At 60.2% G+C, this 5,876-nt stretch overlaps 1 long non-coding RNA gene across 1 annotated transcript; it reads right to left on the reverse strand.

Moving 5' to 3' along the window:
• Positions 1-322: 322 nt before the first annotated feature.
• LOC135576048 (uncharacterized) lies at positions 323-4,376 on the reverse strand. Its single transcript, XR_010467614.1, has 2 exons — positions 3,664-4,376; positions 323-3,480 (listed from the first exon to the last, which is right to left on the reverse strand). It is a non-coding gene; the product is annotated as an uncharacterized LOC135576048 (long non-coding RNA).
• Positions 4,377-5,876: the final 1,500 nt, after the last annotated feature.

Here is a 5,876-nt window from a genome sequence, read left to right on the forward strand (position 1 = left end):
ATATTTTTCCCAGAGTCACCTACTGGTTCACATATTCGTTTTCCAGGCAGCTTAGCCAGTAGCCTGGCAACAGGGTGACCTTATGCTCTGCTCAGCTCTGAGCGTTTTATTAGCCACACTGGACTCTCTCCACCGCTCCATATTGCTGAGCCCCTCATTAGTACAATTAATAAGCCGCTTCTGTCAATTCAATCAAATGCCAGGCTCGACAGCAGGAGAAAGCTTTGGCAGATCAAGTAGAGGAGCTTCTGGGTAGCACTGGGAAACTGCAGGAAACCTTTCATCTCCCTCAAGGAGCCGAACAAGAATGGAATTGTGGGACTGGGATTCTCTCAGGTCATGTTTATTTATCGCCAGCTCATTAGTATAATAAATCAGGTTCCCTGTCACTTTGAATGAAGTCACAGGTTTACTGGAAAGAACTTGGCAGAACACCTTGATATTATTAATGATGGTGTGGACAAAGCCCCATGAAAGGCGATGCCCTGGCTGGGGTGTGCAGCACCCTCACACGCACCCGCTTGTCCCTGCACCCTGCCGGCAGAAGGCCACCACCAGCAGAAGGCCACCATGAACAGAAGGCCACCATAAGCAGAAGGCCACCAGCCCAGGCTGGTGTGGTCATCCCAGCGCAGCGCCTGGGGACTGGGATGCTCTGGGGACACACTGTCCGGTGCAGCTGCAGCACAGTCCATCCAAGGTACCTGGCAGGCACAGGATGGGATGCTCCTCCCTGCTCCAGGAGACACGCACGGTGGGACACATCCCTGTCCTGGCCCTGCTCTCATCCTGCTGTCTGTGCCGGGATGCAGCCGGGGCAGAGCAGAGTGCCAGGCAGGCAGCGCAGGCGTTGATGCCCCACCGGCTGTCACGTGTATTGGGCACACGTGACAGCGCTTTGCCTTTCACACCTCTCTGCGTCCCACCAGACTTTGCCCTGGCTCTGATGTCAGCCTGCTCTTTGGATCCCATGCTGGCTGCGCGAGCTCCCATGGCCGCAGTGCCGGTGGCGCTGGGCAGGACACGGCTGCGGGGTGACCGGTGAAGTGTCGGTGCTCGCATGGCTGCACAACTGTGGCTCCTGAACGGGATCGGTCCCTGTGTCCTCTGAGCAGGACCTGTCAGCAGCATGGGGTCTGGAGCATCTTTCTGACGAGGAAAGGCTGAGAGAGCTGGGGCTGTTCAGCTGGAGAAGAGAAGCTGAGATGGATCTGATCAATGGGATCAATATCTCAGGGTGGGTGTCAGAGGATGGACCAGACTCTGTTCAGTGGTGCCCAACGCCAGGGTGAGGGGCAACGGGCACAGACTGAAACACAGGAGGGTCCATCTGAACATGAGGAGAAACTTCTTTGCTGGGAGGTGCCAGAGCCTGGCCCAGGCTGCCCAGAGCAGGTGTGGAGTCTCCTCCTCTGAGACATTCAAACCTCCTGGACCCACCTGTGTGATCTGCTCTGGTGACCCTGCGTGAGCACGACTGGGCTGGGGGATCTACAGAGCTCCTGCAACCCCAACCAGCCTGGGATTCTGTGATACTGTGAAGGGACCAGAAGGTGGCTTTGCAGAGCCTTTCGTGTGACACCTCCCCCTGAACCGGGCACCCCAGCCAGGGTGAGTGGGATGCGGTGATCAGCCGGAGATGCTGCAATATCATCAGTCTCCTTTCCTGGATCCGGCACTTGACCACCCCAGAGAGCAGATCGCAGGTCGATTCCTATTCTGTCACTAGAAATAATGCTGGGTGGCAACAAGGAAAAGCTGTGACTGGTCTGTTGTAGTCTGAGTGCCCCAAATACAGCAACATTGCAGGTGTACGTCCCAAAAAGGTTCCTAAAATAAACTTGCCCAGGAAATCCTTTGATCTAGTCTGATGATGAAAACGTAAATCTGAATAAAATCAGACTTTTAAAAAGTTTAATTTCCATTTAGTTTAAATATAGCTTAAAGGTTGTAAAATTACAGCTTTATTTTATTGTAGAGTTTATCACAGTATTTGGTCTTCACGCTGTCCTGAATAAATCACTGCCTGACCACCCCACGGATCCCCAGTCACTATCGGATGCCTGTGTGACAGCATGGCAGGCTGGCTGGGGACACAACGCCCTCCTGTCCTGCGCTGCAGGGGACACTGCTGCATCCGCCACCCCTGGAAAACCAGTAAATGCCCCCTCCCTCCTTATCTTCTCTTTAGCAGTGGGTGTCTTGGCATGCCCCTAGCCCCCATTTCCTCTCCCAGCTGTTGTTGACAGGGGAGAACAATGGGGCCAGGGGCAGCAGAGAGACTCCCTGCCCCTTCCCCTGGCCACCTGCTCACCTTCCCAGGCACAGCCAGGACACCCAGAGACCCAGGGCACCCAGGGACCTGCGGCACAGCCGACGAGGTGGCAGCACCAGGGTGAAGCCAGGGCAGCCTGACTGCAGCTGGGAGCTGCAGCCTGGGCAGTGCGGTGCTGCCCCGTCCCAGCAGTGCAACATTGGGCATCCCGCAGCATGGGGCCACCCTGCATGGCCTGCGTGCTGCTGGGAGCCATCCCAGTGAGGGGAGGGATGCAGAGGTACCTCTGTGCTGGTGAGGAGCCCCTGGAGCAGGAGGAAGGGGGCTGAGCAGAGGACAAGAGCAGATGTGGGAGAAGGGGCTGGTCAGGGAGTCAGGGGAGAGAGGGGTTTTTATTGTCAGTTATCGGCCAGACCGATACCCTCTGCCTTCCTCCGCAGTCATTGGCGAGAAGGATAATATTAAATAAAAGAGCTCGTTGCAGCCTGTGCTTGTCGAGGCCAGCAGGTTTAAAGACCTCCCTGATTTTCCAGCCTGCGAGGAACAGTGAGGTGAGCTTGCTCTTATCCTGATGGAGTGCTGAGTGGGAAGAGCCCTGTGTACTCCCGAGGAGCAGCGGGCACGCAGCCGGAGGTGCGGCAGGTGGTACCCAGCCAAGGGCAGAGTCCCGCTCCGACCGAGCGCCGATGCTCCCAAAGGCTGCGAGGAGGGAGCAAAACTGCGGGGCTGGGAGCCCAGCACCTCCTGGGACACCCCAGCACCTCCCGGGACCCCCTAGCAACTCCCGGCACCTCCCGGGACCCCCAGCATCCTCCAGCACCTGCCAGGAACCCCCGGCATCCCCTGGCACCTCGCGGGACCCCCCAACGACTCCCGATACCTCTCAGCACCTCCCGGCATCCCCAGCATCCCCCAGCACCTCCCAACACCTCCCAGCACCCCCCAAGGCATCTCTAGCATCCCCCAGCACCTCCCAGCACACCCCGGCATCCTCCAGCACCTCGCAGCACCTCCCGGAATCCCCCAGCACCTCCCCGGAGCAGCCGGGGGTTTGCGCAGCAACCCGGGACCACCCGGGCTCCTCCGCCGGGGTTCGTGTGCCATCCAGTGGCGAAGGCCGGGCCGCAGCTCAGCGCCGGGAAGGAGGGAGCCAGGCTGGGCTGGAACCTGCGGAGCGTCTCCTCGGGGAGGATCCTCGGCAGAGGCTGCGGGACAAGGGGACGCGCTGAGCCCCCAGCACCGCCCGGGCTGAACCTGGCAGAGCTGGGGGCTCCGGCAGATGCTGCTCCAGGAGCCCAGGTCGCCCCCCGGGGTGCTCAGAGGAGTCTCCTGCCGTTGCCATGAGGGTCCGGGAGCAACCTGTGCAGAGGAGATGGGAGACTCCACACCTCGGGAATGGACAGCCATGCAAGTCTTTCCCCGGTGAGCCCCTGGACCATTTTGTTTGGTACCAGCCATGCCACTTCTGCCGATTCCGCAAGGGCTTGTACCCACTTCAGCACAGTCAGCAGGGCTGGGCCTTGGGGTGCCCAGAGGGAAACGCAGGTGATCCTGGGAGTGCAGGAGGTACGTACAGCATCGATGGTGCACATGCAGATGGCTCCCATAGGCAGGATGGGAGCCTGGGCTTTGACTCCTAGATTGATGCTGTGGGCAACTGCAGATCTCACGGGATTCCATGCGGGACTGGGGCTGGAGAGGGAGGAGCATGGAGAGCTTTGAGGAACTTGGCTGGGAAGGCAAGGCCCCTGGCAGCGGCAGTTGCAGCTTGGTAAAACACAGCAGGCTCCTTTCTGCTCCCAGACATTAGGAGCAGCTCAACAATTAAGACTAGCTTCTATTAATATGCAAATTTCTGCTGCCATGGCAATATTCTTATACATGCAAATTGCAGTGGGAACCATTGTTGAAGAGACCAGTGCTGGGCCCTGGACTTTGTCTGTGCAGATGTTCCTAATTGACTTCCCCCGGAGCTTTGGGTCCTGGGTAGCCAGGACCAGTGTTGCCAGAGGCCACTATCACACAGGCAGCACCTTCCCCAAGCGCCAGCATCACTGCACTGCCCCTGGCCCCACGCGGGGCTCGGGCCCGTTTGCACAGATGCCGATGTGACGTGCCAGCAGCAACAGGCAGGGCAGTCCAGCCTCGCTCTTCCGTGGGAACCTCCTTCCACCTGCCACCAGTATCTGATTCCAGTTTCTGCAGCTGAAGCCGTGCCCCGAGCTGCTCCCTTGGTGCGTCTTCCCCAGGCAGCCAGACTCGCCTGCAGCTGGACCTGGCTGCTGCCCAGCCTCGCTGCGGGCCACCCGGAGAAGCTGGGGCTGGCCCAGGACCGCAGGCGCTGCAAGCACCAGCACCGGCTTGTCCTGCTCACAGGCACTGCTGAGCCGCAGATCCCGACTTGAGGGGAGGGGGAATGTTTTCTCCTGAGCCGGCTTGGGGTGGAGCTTTCAGCAGCTCCATGCCAACAGGGTGAGCTGGGTTTGCCACCGGTTACCAGCCCGCTGCAGCACCAGAGGCTGCTGTGGGAGCGCAGTGCCCGTGGCTGGCTCACCCAAAACCTGCTGCAAGTGGGCAGCAGACCCTAGGAGAGCAGGGCCACCCTGCACGTGTCCCTTTCCAGCCGGGGCCAGGGCCACGAGGTGGCAGCGTGTGAACAGCATCAACCCATGCACAGGGACCCCTCAGACCTCCTGGGAACAGCCACATGGCTTCCCACCAGATCTCGGGGTGCACCCACTGAATGCCTGTGGTTCTGCTCCCTGGAGCCCTCGGCCATCCTCAGAGGGATGGCGTGGAACCGTGGCCATTGCAGTGAGCTGCCATCTCCAGCAGTGGGGCTTGGGGTAGCCCAAGCTCCTCAGCGGGATGTGAAAAGGACAGACGGGTTGCAGAGGGGACGCAGCGTCAGACTGCAGGTACCTGGCGGTTTGGCTGCTACAGGTTCCCAGCAGGTGTTGGTACATGGGGCTGGTCGCTGGCATTGGCTGCACACCAGCAACCACTGGTACCATGGGGACTGCTGCTGTCGGGGGAAGCAGTTGTGCCAGGGGAGGTTGAGGTTGGATCTTGGGAACAATTTGTTCCCCAAAGGGCTGTGGGGCATTGGAACAAGCTGCCCAGGGCAGTGCTGGAGTCACCATCCCTGGAGGGTTGGACAAACGGAGATGAGGTTCTCAGGCCATGGGACAGTGCCAGGAGTGTGTTAACCGTTGGACTCAACGATCTTGAGGGTCTTTTCCAACCAAAACGATCCCATGATTCTCTGACAACACTTGGCTCACAGGGCACCGCAGGCGCCAGGGCTGCCAGAGAAGGCAATGGTCGCTGCTGCTGCCCGGGAGCACAGAGCAAACCCAGGGCGGGGCTGGGGGCCGGCGGGACACGGAACGACCCGACGGGGGTGAAGCCACGACCGGCGACACCGCAGCGGCTCCGCGGCGGACAGGAGGCGGGGCTCCCGTATGCCCACCCCCCAGGACCACGCCCTTCACAGCCACGCCTCCGCGCGACCACGCCCTTCACAGCCACGCCCCCCCTGCGCGATCCCGCCCTTCACCGCCTGCGCGCTGACGTGACGTAGTGTGACGTAGCGGGGCGG

Source organism: Columba livia, chromosome 22, assembly GCF_036013475.1.
Source record: "Columba livia isolate bColLiv1 breed racing homer chromosome 22, bColLiv1.pat.W.v2, whole genome shotgun sequence".
Lineage (NCBI taxonomy): Eukaryota > Metazoa > Chordata > Aves > Columbiformes > Columbidae > Columba > Columba livia.